This window comes from Phalacrocorax carbo, chromosome 1 (assembly GCF_963921805.1).
Source record: "Phalacrocorax carbo chromosome 1, bPhaCar2.1, whole genome shotgun sequence".
NCBI lineage: Eukaryota > Metazoa > Chordata > Aves > Suliformes > Phalacrocoracidae > Phalacrocorax > Phalacrocorax carbo.
This window is the reverse complement of record NC_087513.1, coordinates 123,458,335-123,471,900: the sequence shown is the minus strand read 5'-3', so window position 1 is coordinate 123,471,900 and position 13,566 is coordinate 123,458,335. Positions and strand designations below refer to the sequence as shown.

The following is a 13,566-nucleotide window of genomic DNA, read 5'->3' as shown; positions in this document are numbered from 1 at the left end:
CATTTAGCTTACAATGTAAATAAATATAGTTGTAGATATATGCCAAGTAGTATAAATATTTATACTATGATTGCCTAAAATTGTCCATTATAACTTAACTTCTGGTTGCCTACGACTTTTCCAGTTTTTACATCAGATTAAAAGTATAAGTCCATTTTCAAGGCAAAAAAACCCCAACCCACAACCAAACAAAAAAACCACAGAGAGCTCAATGATTTCAAAATACTGAAACACAAGCAGTCTAGCTAATATTAACCATTTCCCTCTTTATGTTGCTTAAACATTTCTAAAAATAATCTGTAATCAGCAATTGTGGACTTTATAAAAATGTCTCTTGCTTTCTGTAAGAATGCTCATTGACAGACTTGACGGATTCATCAGTCTTTGATGCGTATGGTGGACTTGCTCAGAGCCACAAGGAACATCACACACTAGACCTGCCACAAAGAACGGAGACTCTCAGGGAGGACATACATACACAAAACTGATGATGCTTTTCCAGGCTTGCACTGCCAAGGGTAACCATGATTCTGATATTTCCAAATGCTTGAACATCTGAATTTGCAACCTGAAGGATCCTTTAGCTCAGCCTGCAGCAGACACACCTGGTGTGTCTGCATACATGCCCATGCTGTTTGCCATCCATACCTAAAGCCTTCCTATGACATCTTGGAGAAAGGCTGCTCAGGAGGGACTGGCAGAGCAGATTCTTGAGGGCCTGGCAATAAGGGATCTAGAAAGCCTGATGATCAACGTCTCCCCTTTCCCAGCTTCCTCTGGATGTGCACAGCTGCATCCTCCCACAGGAGTGGGAGGAGGGGTGAGACAGAAATATGTGAGACAGTTGACCCCAACTATCAAAAAAAGCTGCTGCCCTCCCTTGTTAAGAGATGAACACAGGCTGTACTTGCAAGCCTTGCTTTAATGAAAGCCACCATAACCTGCCTTCTCACTTTCACTATTGTGAAAGTAGCCCATCCCAAGTAGGAAGACTCAAATGCAGCTGAACGTTCTTTGGGACAATTCTCTGTGTCTCTAGTACGCTCCTCCTCAACGCCTACTCCTTGGGAGCTGGGATACTTTATTTTACCATATGTGCTCTTTAACCCTGGTAGCTATTCTCCACAGCTCACCCGTGCTCTGTCACGCTAAGGAAGTCCCCTGACATGCAGGTGGCCAGTCAGAAGACCATGCAGAGATTCTCAAGAGTGCATGGAAGAAAGACTCCAGGAACCTAATTTTTTGCCACACCACCACGGTTGTTCATCGTTATTGTTCCATTTCTGGCACCCCTGGCTATTGATAGGACTAACAGTCAGCACTGGGAGCAGATTAAACATGTGGAGCAGCAATACTGCAAGGTGGAAGTCATAAACGGGGATGCTTTCCTTCTCTAACACCCAAGCATCACAGACAGCCCAGAAAAGATAGAAAGAGGACAAAACCAAGAGTATGGAGACTTGATTAATGAGGATTCAGCAATGTCTATTTTGAAGAATTGTAAAAGCTCATGCGAGCCTCTACAGACAAGCAATGTCTCACACAAGTTTTTTTATGGAGCCTGCATCCCATGTCTTGCTGACCTGCCTCCTCTCAGCATGCCTGACATGTTTCCTACCTAGTGTAGTATCTTTGGTTCCCTCACCACCACTTCCCTTATGGATATTTATCAGTAGCCCAGATCCTTCCATAAAGGAGGGGTTTATTCCCTAAACCTATCCATCATACTCTTGTCTTCATCTCGTTTCTCTGACATTCTAGTTGTTTCTCCTCTCAGCTTGGGAAAATGATGCCCACACATTTGTCATGCAGCAGGAATGTCAGCCAGTCCATGAAGGTAGCCGGGAGGGCAAACTTTGTGGTTTTTTCCCTGCGACTGGCTGACCCTTCCCCCCACCAATTTGTCATGTTTTCATCTGGCTCTGAAAAATCTTGGCTGAGTATTACAGTGGGACTGCAAACCAGTCTGAGATGTCTCTTCCTTTCAGATTTTTCATGGGTATTTGTCTTTAGTGTCTCACCTGGAAAAGGATATAGGAACCTAAACTTAAAATTAAAGCCTTGCTAGGTACCACCCAAAACCTGTGATATAGACATCCAACTTTACATTTTAAAAAAATCATGGTGCCGAGTGCAGTATTGTTTACAGACATCTTTTTACTAAATTTACACCTATGGTTTTGCACATCCAATCTCACAAATGACAAACACAGGCCTATGAAAAATAAGCTGAAAACTGCACAGAGGAACAAGGCTGGGTCGGAAAGGGCTTTGTTGTGGTTGCTGTTGTTGTTAAGGATGGCGTGAACGAGGGGAAGTGATAAAGGCACCGTCTTTCATATCCTTGGCAGGACAAGAGCTGTGAAGGGTCTTAGGCATGCTCAGTGCAACAGAAGAGAAAACGAAAGAGCTGCTGATGACATGCTCTCTGGCATGCAAAAGAGGAACAGAGACTGTAAGAAGATGCCACGGGCCAGGAAGAAGTAAACACAGAGGCTGTTGGAGAGTCCCTGGAACAGGGGAGGAGTGGGAAGGCGTGAGGCTGGGAATTCACTGAATCTTCTGTGCAGTCACTCTGGTCACAGCTTTGCCTCTCTTCTCCCTGGGGTGGACAGCTGGGAACAGGGTTACGCTCCCACAACTTCTAGCTGCATATGCACATACCCAGGGAGAGACTGCAGCTAGACCAGGCAGAGAACATGTGGGATGAAGCAATGTGGATAAATGGAAGTTTTGCCCAGTTCAAACTGTCAGGATAGAAGGCAAGGTGTGAGTGTGTAATGGGGTTACGCATACTCCTGACTATATACAATATGTATGTTTTAAATGCCTCAATCCTAAGAATATAGCATTCTTAAAGCATGCTATAGGGCAGGAATCAGAACAGCTATTATCCCTTGTCCTTTCAAATTGGCAGACCCTTTCAGCAAAGTCCCTCCCTTGGCAAAAGGGGCCAGAAGGACATGAGAAACTGAAAGTCCAGGGCAGCTGGAGTGAAGGACGGGAAACCAAAGAGAGAAAAGGGATCCCCCCCAGTGAACCACACGTAGTGGAGGCAGAAGGGTGCAGGGGATGGGGCAGGGGATAGAAAGGGAGATAGTTATGATGGATGGCATTGGAGATGTAATAGTGTCATTGAAGGTCAGAGAAGAAAAGGGCAAGTGCAAGAAGAGGCCGACAGGACTGGAGGAGGGGAGACTGTGCAGGAAGAATTGGGTGATGAGGTCTCCTCCTTGGAATGATGAGTGGTGTTGGGTCACTGGCTTTCATAGCACGCTGGGTAGAAAAGTTTGATTTACAGCTCTATGACTTGCACTTACATCCAGCAGCTGAAACTGCCTTAGAAGTACAAACCTATGTCTCCCAAGTAGCGATTAGTTCTTCTGGACAACAAAGAAGCTCAGAACTTGTTACGGTTCATGCTGAAGAATTTGTCACTGGCAGCAGTTGTTATCGCGTGCATTTATAAAGGCCCTCATCACCAACAATACCTGAGCACACAAGGAAGTTGACAAAGTCACGGTAGCCAGGTGCAAACCTGCCTACGGCATGTAATGTTCATTGCTAGCAATTTTGTAGCTCATTTGAGACAGCCTCTGCCCATACTGCTGTATGCTATGTACTGAAAAGAAAGCTTCCAGCACACACATTTAATTTGTATTTGTAATGGGAGATTATAATTTTGAAGTATTCGTTAGGAATTATCAAGAGCTATGCCAGAAATTATTTGTACATCAAAAGCATTGATAAAGTGCAAGAGGCTGCCTGGAAATGCTGATTTTTAGACTGCAAATACTGTGGTATCATGACAGCTTTTCACTGAGAGTTGCAGCACGTGCATTTGCACTTTTGTTATAAATCCTTGTTCAGCTGCTGAAGGAGCTAAAGCCATTCTTAGGTTCTCTAAAAGATCTTTTTAATTCTCAGCTCTCCCTGTGGGAGACTGGAGGCCAGCTATTCTTTCCAGCTGAAGAGAAGGTACCTAGAATTCTTGACAAGTAAAGTTCTTTGTAAGCAGACAAAAGTAGGCTAAAAGCAAAGACACTTGCTAGGAGTTATTTCACTACATACGGGAACTGAGAGTTGTTGGTTCTTATCCTAACCTGCCACCCCATTTCTAACATATGCCGAAGGCTGTTATTCTTGAAGAAAAGACCTTTTTCATAAACAAAAAAAATAATATTCATATTGCTCATTAGAGAGAATATAAAATACCACTAATAAAATCATTCAGCAAAGCCAAATAATGTGCTTAAGTGCTCACCTATGAAAATTTAAAATATTGCCTAATTTTATGTGTCAGTGGATGAAACATAACCCCTCTAGAATCAAGCTTATAACAATCTTTTCCCATTTTTGTGCAGAGTGTGTTTTCAGGTGTGTTCTGGATGTGGCTGATAAATATGATGGGCAGTGTGATCCTACTGCAGAACCCAAACCTTCCTCCTCAAGATTGTACCCAAGAAGTCACATCTGCAGGCCATGACAGATCAGAAGAGTTGAAAAGAACTCCTGAAGAGCCAGTAACTTACCTCAGTCATCCTTGCAGTGCTAAGCTTCCTCCAAAGACTTCCAAAACATCCAGCATTCCTACAGAATTAAAAAAATTAATCAGTAAAGCAGCAGAAAACAGCCATTCTACATCCTTAATAGAAGAACTATTAAACTTTTAAATATGTCTGGTTGTGCTTCTGTAGCCAGAGTGTGTTTCTCAGTGCCTAATTTTATCTCAGGAGACTTAGTTGCCTAAATTGATATTTGCCGCAATGATTCAGTAGAACAACTAAATAAGACATGTCCATGGAATCACAGCATCTTAAAATTTTATTTTAAAAGATATCAATTCTAAGAATTTGGATGTAAGAAATATAAGCCTGAAATTGTCCAACCTAATTAATGTGCACTGAACAAAGGGAATGGCAGGGAGGTGTGCCAGGGGAGGTTTAGGTTGGGTATTAGGAAAAGGTTCTTGCCCCAGAGGGTGGTGGAGCCCTGGAACAGGCTCCCCAGGGAGGCAGTCACAGCGCCAAGCCTGGCGACATTCAGGAAGCACTTGGACAAGGCCCTCAGACACATGGTGTGAATTTGGGGCTGTCCTGTGCAGGGACAGGAATTGGACTCGATGATCCTTGTGAGTCCCTTCCAACTCAGGACATTCTATGATTCTATTAAAGTTTTCTACCATAAATCAGTGCCTGTAAATCACACCATCACGCTACTTTCATCATTCATTTAAACCACATTAGGTTAACAACATTTCAGGAAATATTCACCACTTGTCATCGAATAATATGGTTTTTAGGTTATATGAAAAAAGAGGGAAAATATCACCAACATTATCCACGTGATATATTGCTTATGCCACCAACTCTTCATTATCTAGGGCAACCTGAGCCTGAGAGACACCATGGACAGGAAAACCCAGTGCCAGTACTGTTGCAGACTGAAGAGTCACTCCGGCATCTCCGTACCACATTCCAGTTTCTACAAATGCTCACTAGTTGAGCCGGCTCCTCACAGATAAGATACAGAAATATGACTGTACCAGTGACACAGTCTGCTCATGGCTGAATAATCTTCCCACAGGCTTTGGGGAGTGAATGATCTCTCAGCAGTTAGACTCTCAGAAACTTAGTTTTTAAAGTCTTAGTCAATGCTCTTGATATAGTATCCTCCTTGTCAACCCAGAAGAAAGAAGTTAACTGTTTATTTTCCAACATTTTTTCTTTATTTTGGTGCTTTTCCCAATGTTACATTTTAAACTGGCCTTAGTTAAGGATGAGAAACAGCTACATGTATACAACAGCCATCCTAGAGGCAATTAATGAAACCATCCCATGATTTTTAAAATTTTAATTATTGGCTGATTTTGATTTTAATGATCTGTTTATTGTACATTTGTTGAGGACCATTTAAATTATTGTTTAAGCTGGAAGGCATTCCTAATGTGGTATAAAATATTAAACGTTTATATTTTCATAAAGTAATACGATTCCCCTCTCCAAGCCAGATCCCATCTGTTAGGACAACTTCTTAGATCTTTCTAATGTACATCTACTTTCAAATCAGGATAATCAGAGGTTGCTAGCCCTATCCCAGCATGTAGAGGAAATAAGCAGTTGTCTTCATGTTTTAGTGTGCAATTTGTACAATAACCAGGGGAATTAATGCATGTCTTAGTTTTGGCTGGGATAGAGTTAATTTTCTTCCTAGCAGGTGGTATAGTGCTGTGTTTTTTATTAAGTTATGAGAATAATGTTGATAACACACCGATGGTTTAGTTGTTGCTGAGCAGTGCTTACACTAAGTCAAGGACTTTTCAGCTTCTCATACTGCCTTGCCAGCAAGGAGGCTGGAGGTGCACAAGAAGCTGGGAGGGAACACAGCCAGGACAGCTGACCCAAACTGGCTAAAGGGATATTCTGTACCATATGGTGTCATGCTAAACAAAAACTGGGGTGCAGCTGCTGCTCGGGAACTGGCTGGGCATCAGTCAGTGGATGGTGAGCAATTGCATTGTGCATCACTTGTTTTTTATATTCTTTTAACATTATTATTATTTTCCCTTCCATTTCTGTCCTATTAAATTGTCTTTAACTCAACCCATGAGTTTTACCTTTTTTCTGATACTATCCCCCATACCACTGGGGGGGACTGAGCGAATGGCTGTGTAGTGTTTAGCTGCCTGCCAGGTTAACCATGATATTGTAATTTGATTTCCTGTGTGTCTGTGTCCTTCATCTTTAGATCCTCTCTCACACTGAGATAACCTCAGGCAGGTAGTCCTCTGGCCTATACATCCCCTTCTAAAGGGAGCCCTCAGGGACTGCCTGCTGGGCAGCTGGCCCGGTGGTGCCACGTGCCTGCCCTGGGGGACAGCCCTCTCTAGCACAGCCACCTCCCCACCACACGGCGCTCAGATAATTAGAGGGTCGCCATGAACACCCAGAGCAATACTTTTGTAAAATTACACCAGAAGTATATGCTGTGCACCCTGGGTAAAGCCTGCTTGGATACAGTTGTAGGGTTACGTGGGACTGCAGGGGCTCAGCCTGGTAGGGTCTCACTCCTGCTGCTGGAGTGAGCAGCTCCTGAAACAAGCTACCCCTGAACCCTACAGAGGTTTTGTCTTGGAGGAAGCTAGTTGTTCACCCCAGAAAGAGAGCTCCAGCATGGACTAATATATGTGCCACATGGGGCAGCCGGAGTAGCAGAGCCCAGGAGCATCTGTAGAGCTGCATGACTGGATAATGCAAACGTAGCCCCTGATCCTCAGCATCACAAACTCAGCTCTCCCCACCGACATCCCATTGTTTCACCCTAAAAACCTGCCACTCTCCCTGCGTGCTGGCTGAGCAAGAGGAAGCCTGCAGTGGGCCTAGGTGTGAGCCATCACCAGCTATTGTCTGGGCCAGGCATGACAACCTGCTCCCACTCCCAGCAGGATGCCGGGCTGGTCGCTCCCTTCTACTTAATCATTCATGATATCTGCAGGAACAAGGTATCTTCCTGACCTCTTTGGGCCGTAGGTTTCAAACACACCTGAGGGACCCAGGACTAGCAGAGCAATTGCCCGTATCTGAGTTCCTTAGAAACGTCAAATAAAATAAAGCCAAAAAAGGTGGAAATTAACTTTGTCACCCTGATGTCCTAAACAAGAAAAATACAAGACCCTCCAACTGTCTTGAAGTGCCTCTTCTCACAAATTAAAATAACACCTTAATGAAAATCTTAGTAACTCATGCTTTTTTTTCTTTTAGCTTTTCCTGTGTTAGTGAGAGTCAAGGAGACTTTAGAACAAATTCTTTCTTTTTAGTTAGTTTGTTTATTATTCAGTTCCTTCCTAGTACCCCACATTTTGAGCTTTTACATTTTAAAAATGAGGTAATTTTGTCATCTCCAAGTTCATCACATTAATGCTTTTATTAAAAAAAAGGTAAAACCTGATGCATCTCCTTTAATATTTTTGGAGTGAAATCTCTGGGATAAAAAAAAAAACCCACAACTTCTTGCTGGTTGCATTAGCAATATTTACTCTTTGCATCTATCATTTATTATAGTTTTTTCTCATGCACTATTTCATTTCTTATTAGAAATGTGCATTTTTTTCATGTTAGATACTGTTTCTCATCAGTATGTTTTATCACTGGCAAAAATACAGCAGGAGTGCAGCCGGTGGAATTTAGGGGGTTTTAAGCAAACCCTTTTTCTTTCATCCTTATGCAGAAACAACTCTTTAAAGTAATAAGCATTATTTTGAAGAGACACTCAAGCACTATGTGGGGCACTCCCTTTGGTGATACACTTCTGACTGTCACATACCATTCTGCTTTGTAATCCTTACATCCCGTACAAGATAATATTTTACTTGGCCACAAATCTCCACAGAGGTGTCCACCCTAGCCTTCAAACCATTCTCCAGTCCCACGAAGCATGTGATCAGAAGCAAAGTCCTTGCAGTCTAAAGTATACCAATCACGTCTAGACTGCATCTAATCAAACAATGTAAAACTCGGCAACTCTTGTCCATCACAACTGCAGAGGAAATACCAACTACAGCAGAATAATCCTGGATCCTGTCCTTGAGTGTCTAGGAGTGTAATGTACTTCATCCAGTGCATGACAGCAAGGAAAGGAAAGTAAATAACCATTGTGCCCCAGGAAGAATTCACACAAAATACCTGTAGAGGAAGAAACACCTACTTGCCAGTGGGTGTATGTTTCTCACAAAAGGGTCATTTCATCCTAATCCTTCAGTCCTGACCCTCAGGAGAAACCTCCTGAAGATGAGCCTGGGAACTATGGGCTCATTTATAACTCTGCACACTCCCAGAAGGCAGAGAGTTGAGAGAGATATATTTTTGACAAACTCTCTTCTCCACCATTAACCTCTCCGTGCTCTACAGTTTATAAAGTATGAGTCTCACTTTTTTCCCCCAGGAGGTGGCAAGCCTGAAACTTCTCCATCTCTTATGCGTTTTCCTCTCTTCTGCTGTATGCTCCATACTTCACAGGTACCAATCACCTTGATTTTTAAGCAATGATCTAATTGGCACCTAACCAGCTAAACTCAGTTCATATTTATCTTATAGACTCATAGAATCACAGAATGGTTTGGGTTGGAAGGGACGTTTAAAGACCATCCGGTCCAACCCCCAGATCTTTGAAATCTGGTGCTTTTATTTCAGTCCTGAAGAATGGCTTTGTGTGTCTGAAAGCTTTCTGAAGTCTTCAACTATGACAGTTGGCACGTTAAAAAAATATTTCCTCTTCCTACAAGCCTCATAGCTGCAGCAAAATATTCTATCATCTTTATCTGATGTTCATAATCAATATATCTATGCATGGTTAAGGTGCTAGAAAAGCCACACTATATTATTATTTCTTAGTTTATAATTAAGCATGCACAGTATGTAATCACTTAACCATATATTACATACACATGTATGGCAGGGAAGGACTTAAGGCCGTGTATTTTCTTTTTGCATTTACTCCTATGTGAACAGCTGTGTAGTTGTACCATTGCATTACACACTTTTATATATTTATTTAATACTTCTAATAAAGATGACACCGATAGCTCATATTTTGATTACCATGGGATAGATATTTTTATTTGCCTATGTTAAATACATCATCCATTTTTACTGTACAAAATAACAGAATTTATAGATTATTTCATCTTGCAGTGCTAGGGATTTCTATGAAGTCAAAGAAAGTTCTCTGTATTCACAGAAGGAATAGCAAGTCAAAGCTAATTAGTGTGGTGAGAATCTGTGAGGAGAATTTGCTTACTGTCTTTGAAATTTTTCACATCTTGGGTGAGCTGATCAAGCAATAAGTGCTTTGTGACAAGCTGCAAGGCTGATTATACATTTTCATTTTGTATTTGTTTCAAATAATATTTACTGTTAATATGCAGTACGTTCCTAAGCGAACGCATAGTGCTTACTTAGGCAGAAATAGTACTTCTTTTCTCTAGTTTACAAGACAGTTGATTTTAAAATTTTACATTCACAGTGAGATAGGTGATTGTAATATTTATTAAGCTTAAGATTTGATAAAAGCTAAAACTTTTAGCTTGTATTTTTCTTGAATTGGATAAAGAAATAAGGGATTTAGCAAGACTAAAAGAGACTTCTAGCATGTTCAAAATTCAGCATGTTGTGTTCTGGTGTATCATACTGGAACGTGGGATGAGAGAATCCAAGCAATATTTAATGAAAATAGGCAACTTAGTCTTCCTTTGTATTTTTGTATCCAGCCAATATGAGAGCAAATATTATCAATAAGAAGTTTAGATGGTCTTTCATGAACACATGAAAGAAAGATGAGAAAGGCAGCAACGCTTTTCCTGTTTTTCTGTTGCTGTTCCTCTGCGTCATATGAAGACAATCTGAAGTCTGTAAATGTGCTCCAAGGTAAATTCAGTAGTGTTACAATAGTAATCTTCAGTTTCTGAGCTTTTGTTTTTGGCCTTTAGCTATGAGATTATGGAGTTAGAAAACAATATTCCTTTCAGAAAATTAAGAAACAGAGTTTGAGAAAACTCTTTTCCAGATGGTTTTGAATTTAGCAGATACTTATCCTGGATAGTAGGAAGTACTAATACGACTTAAAATACTTGATATTAAATTTCACCATTGAGGACATCTATATGTCTTTCAAGGATGACCTTTGCTCACCATTAAAAGTAAGTGAACAAAAAAGTATCAGCCACATGTAGAAATTGAAAAAACCCCAAGTATAATCTTGATGAATTCTTTACATGTATGACACTGAGCTAGTCTATCATGTACTGGTTCTTGCAAGTACGATTGGCACTGAAATTCAGCACCCTTAAGGCAACTCCAAGAGGCTACACCTGAAAAATGCATGCAGTGTGTTGAGCCCCGTGTGGCCTGAGTCCAGTTTACAATTTTGAAACAATTCTTTGTAGAATAAATTTATGTGAGGCTCCCAAGACCAATTTGGACCCAAAATTTTCAATCTGCACATGAAACAATGGTCATCTTGTAATTTCTACCCCCTGATACAATGAATTAAGCCTTTGAAGGAGGGAAACGAGGAATAATGCTTGACTGAAGTCAAACAGTGAGTATCTTCATGTGCAAGACAGATACTTACTTAGAAGATCAGCCGTTTCCTGAACAGCTGACCAAAACTTGAATCATACAAATGTCCATGAACACTAAGAAAAGGGCATAAACGCAATTGAATCAAACAGCTGTTTGCTGTTAGAATGAGTGTTCTCAAGTGTGACCTAGGTAATATGTGGACATTTCCCAATGGAAATATCCCATTGTTTAGGATAAGTTAAAGAAACCATTCTCTGGAAATAATTGTTTCTGCTCAGACTCCCATTATCACATCTCTTTTCTCACCCTATCTTTCTCTCCCATTAGCTGCTATGGCACCTCATCTACGTCTGGTAAAAGAGATAAGTGGTTGTCATCAACCCCACTACATGAATTACTCATTATATCTGCTCTCTGAATACTTCAGATGCTCGGAGCAGCACATCTCTCTTCCTCTGGCCTGAGCAGTTTGTAACCCACTTGCAGTCTGCGTGCTGACTAAGGGAAACATGAGTTGCAGGGTTCCTCCTGGCCCTGGCCATAGGCACCTGCTTGTTAGTGGGCTCCTTGCTCAGCTTGCTTACAGCTGCAAAACTTGCTTCTGGGCAGACACTCCCCTTGCTGAGAATCCAAATTTCGTATCACCTAACGCTGGCAGGCTAAAAGTTACGTAGCCATTCACACTTTCTCCGCAGCTATGGGAGAAAGGAAAGCAGCTCTGGAGGGCAATGGTAGAGTGAGGCAAGTCGTGCTCGGGGAGCGCCTGCCTTTCCCCATGGACTGCCCGGGGATGTCAGGCAGCCACATCCGACAAGGTGCCCCATTTTCAGGGGGTTACAACCCGGTGAGATGTATCCAGCTGAAACGACTATTTGTTTAACATGTTAGGAGCCTCATTCTCCTTTGAAATAGAGACAGACTTATGATGGATTTAGCCCACTAAGGGGCTAGATCTGCTAAACTGTGATCAGCCGCAGTCTTTCAGCCATGTGTTTTTGATACTTGTAACATTCCTTGAATTAAGGTTCAAGGAAAACTTCAAAGTCTACTATTACTCAGTGAAATGAATCCTACTAATGGCATTAATCCATGGACTTCAGATGGAGCCTCCACCTGAGAAGAGTAAGGAATTAGTCTTTTGTAATGATGTATAGTCACAAACGAAAATCCTTAAGAGCTGCTGGCATTTTGGTTCATCTATTAAAAATCTCATTCAGAGACAAGAAAAAAACCCCAGCACAGAACATGGATGGTTTAAGATTTCTTCTGTCATTTCAGAAAATAAAGGAGTAACTACTTTGTCTCTGGGAAATTAATACATTATTTTGTTCATTTTTGTTTTGTTAAAGATTTTAAGATTTTCTGTCAAAGATTTAAAAACGTGGAAGTACCCCTAAATGTGTATTACTACATGTGCATGTAAAAGTACAAACACAAGATAAGGCAAACAAAGGGACATTATGATCTGAAATTTGAATCTCATTCTAACTTAGGAAATAAATGGTAATAAGTTTAAAAGCAGAAAAAATACAGAATTCTAGTCTAGTAGTTAGGAGTTGGGCTCAATGATTCTTGTGGGTCCCTTCCAACTCAGGACATTCTATGATTCTATGAAGATTTCAAAAAGAAAAGTAACTTGTTGGTATCAGAGCTGTCCATTTGGTTTCAATCTGTAAGTGAGAGCAGTGCAAAAGACAGAAGTAGTGACAAGTCAATTGCACTTCTAAAGTGTGTTTTGCTTAGTATTCAAAAAGGAAAAACACAGAAATAAACTTCTGTTTACAGCATACACTTTAGCTTTTGTCCCTTCAGTTATTTCCATATATTTAGACCCTGAGTAATATCTACCTTCCCAAAAGAGTAAGCTAAAAAAATTAATGGGAAAGTGTTAGCGTGCTGAGAAAAAGCAGATTGCCTCTGGATGATAAAGGGCCTACTTATATATTGTTTCAATAGACTAACTGATATGTCTAGTAAAAACAGACAAGCTTTGATGCATACAAGTCTGTTTTCAGATCTAATAAAAGATATTACCTCTCCTTACAAGTTCTGGCTTGCTTATTGCCTTATGCCATTCTGGCTACAAAGACAGTGCTATTGCTCAAACATTATTACTACTACTAACCTCCCAGCTAAAATAACACTGCTACTACAAAAGTCCTAGTATAAGTTCCTTCATATTTGTCAAATATAATTTAAATGTATGTAATCTCTCAGGAAGGCTATAGGTCTACATAAAACACAATATGGCAAAAAGTTTATCCGCATTATGTTCTGAAATGACCTGTCACAGTGAGATAATGGAATAGCAATATAATTGCAGTTACCAAAATTCAGTCTTTCCAAATCAGCAGTGCAAACTGACATTTGCTTACTATCCCGTTTTATGAAAACACAAGTAGTGGTTTTTTTCAGAGAAGTTTTTGACAATGGGGATTATTTTTGCAGGTAACTGGCAATTAAATATAGATAGCTGAGAAAAGATTCT

At 40.8% G+C, this 13,566-nt stretch overlaps 1 long non-coding RNA gene across 1 annotated transcript in view; it reads right to left on the bottom strand.

The window, feature by feature from the left end:
• The window catches only part of LOC135317259 (uncharacterized), a 45,459-nt gene that overhangs the window by 23,561 nt on the left and 8,332 nt on the right, over positions 1–13,566 (bottom strand). Inside the window, exon 2 of the long non-coding RNA XR_010376292.1 lies at positions 4,533–4,590. This is a non-coding gene — a long non-coding RNA (uncharacterized LOC135317259). The remainder of the gene's footprint in view (positions 1–4,532; positions 4,591–13,566) is intronic.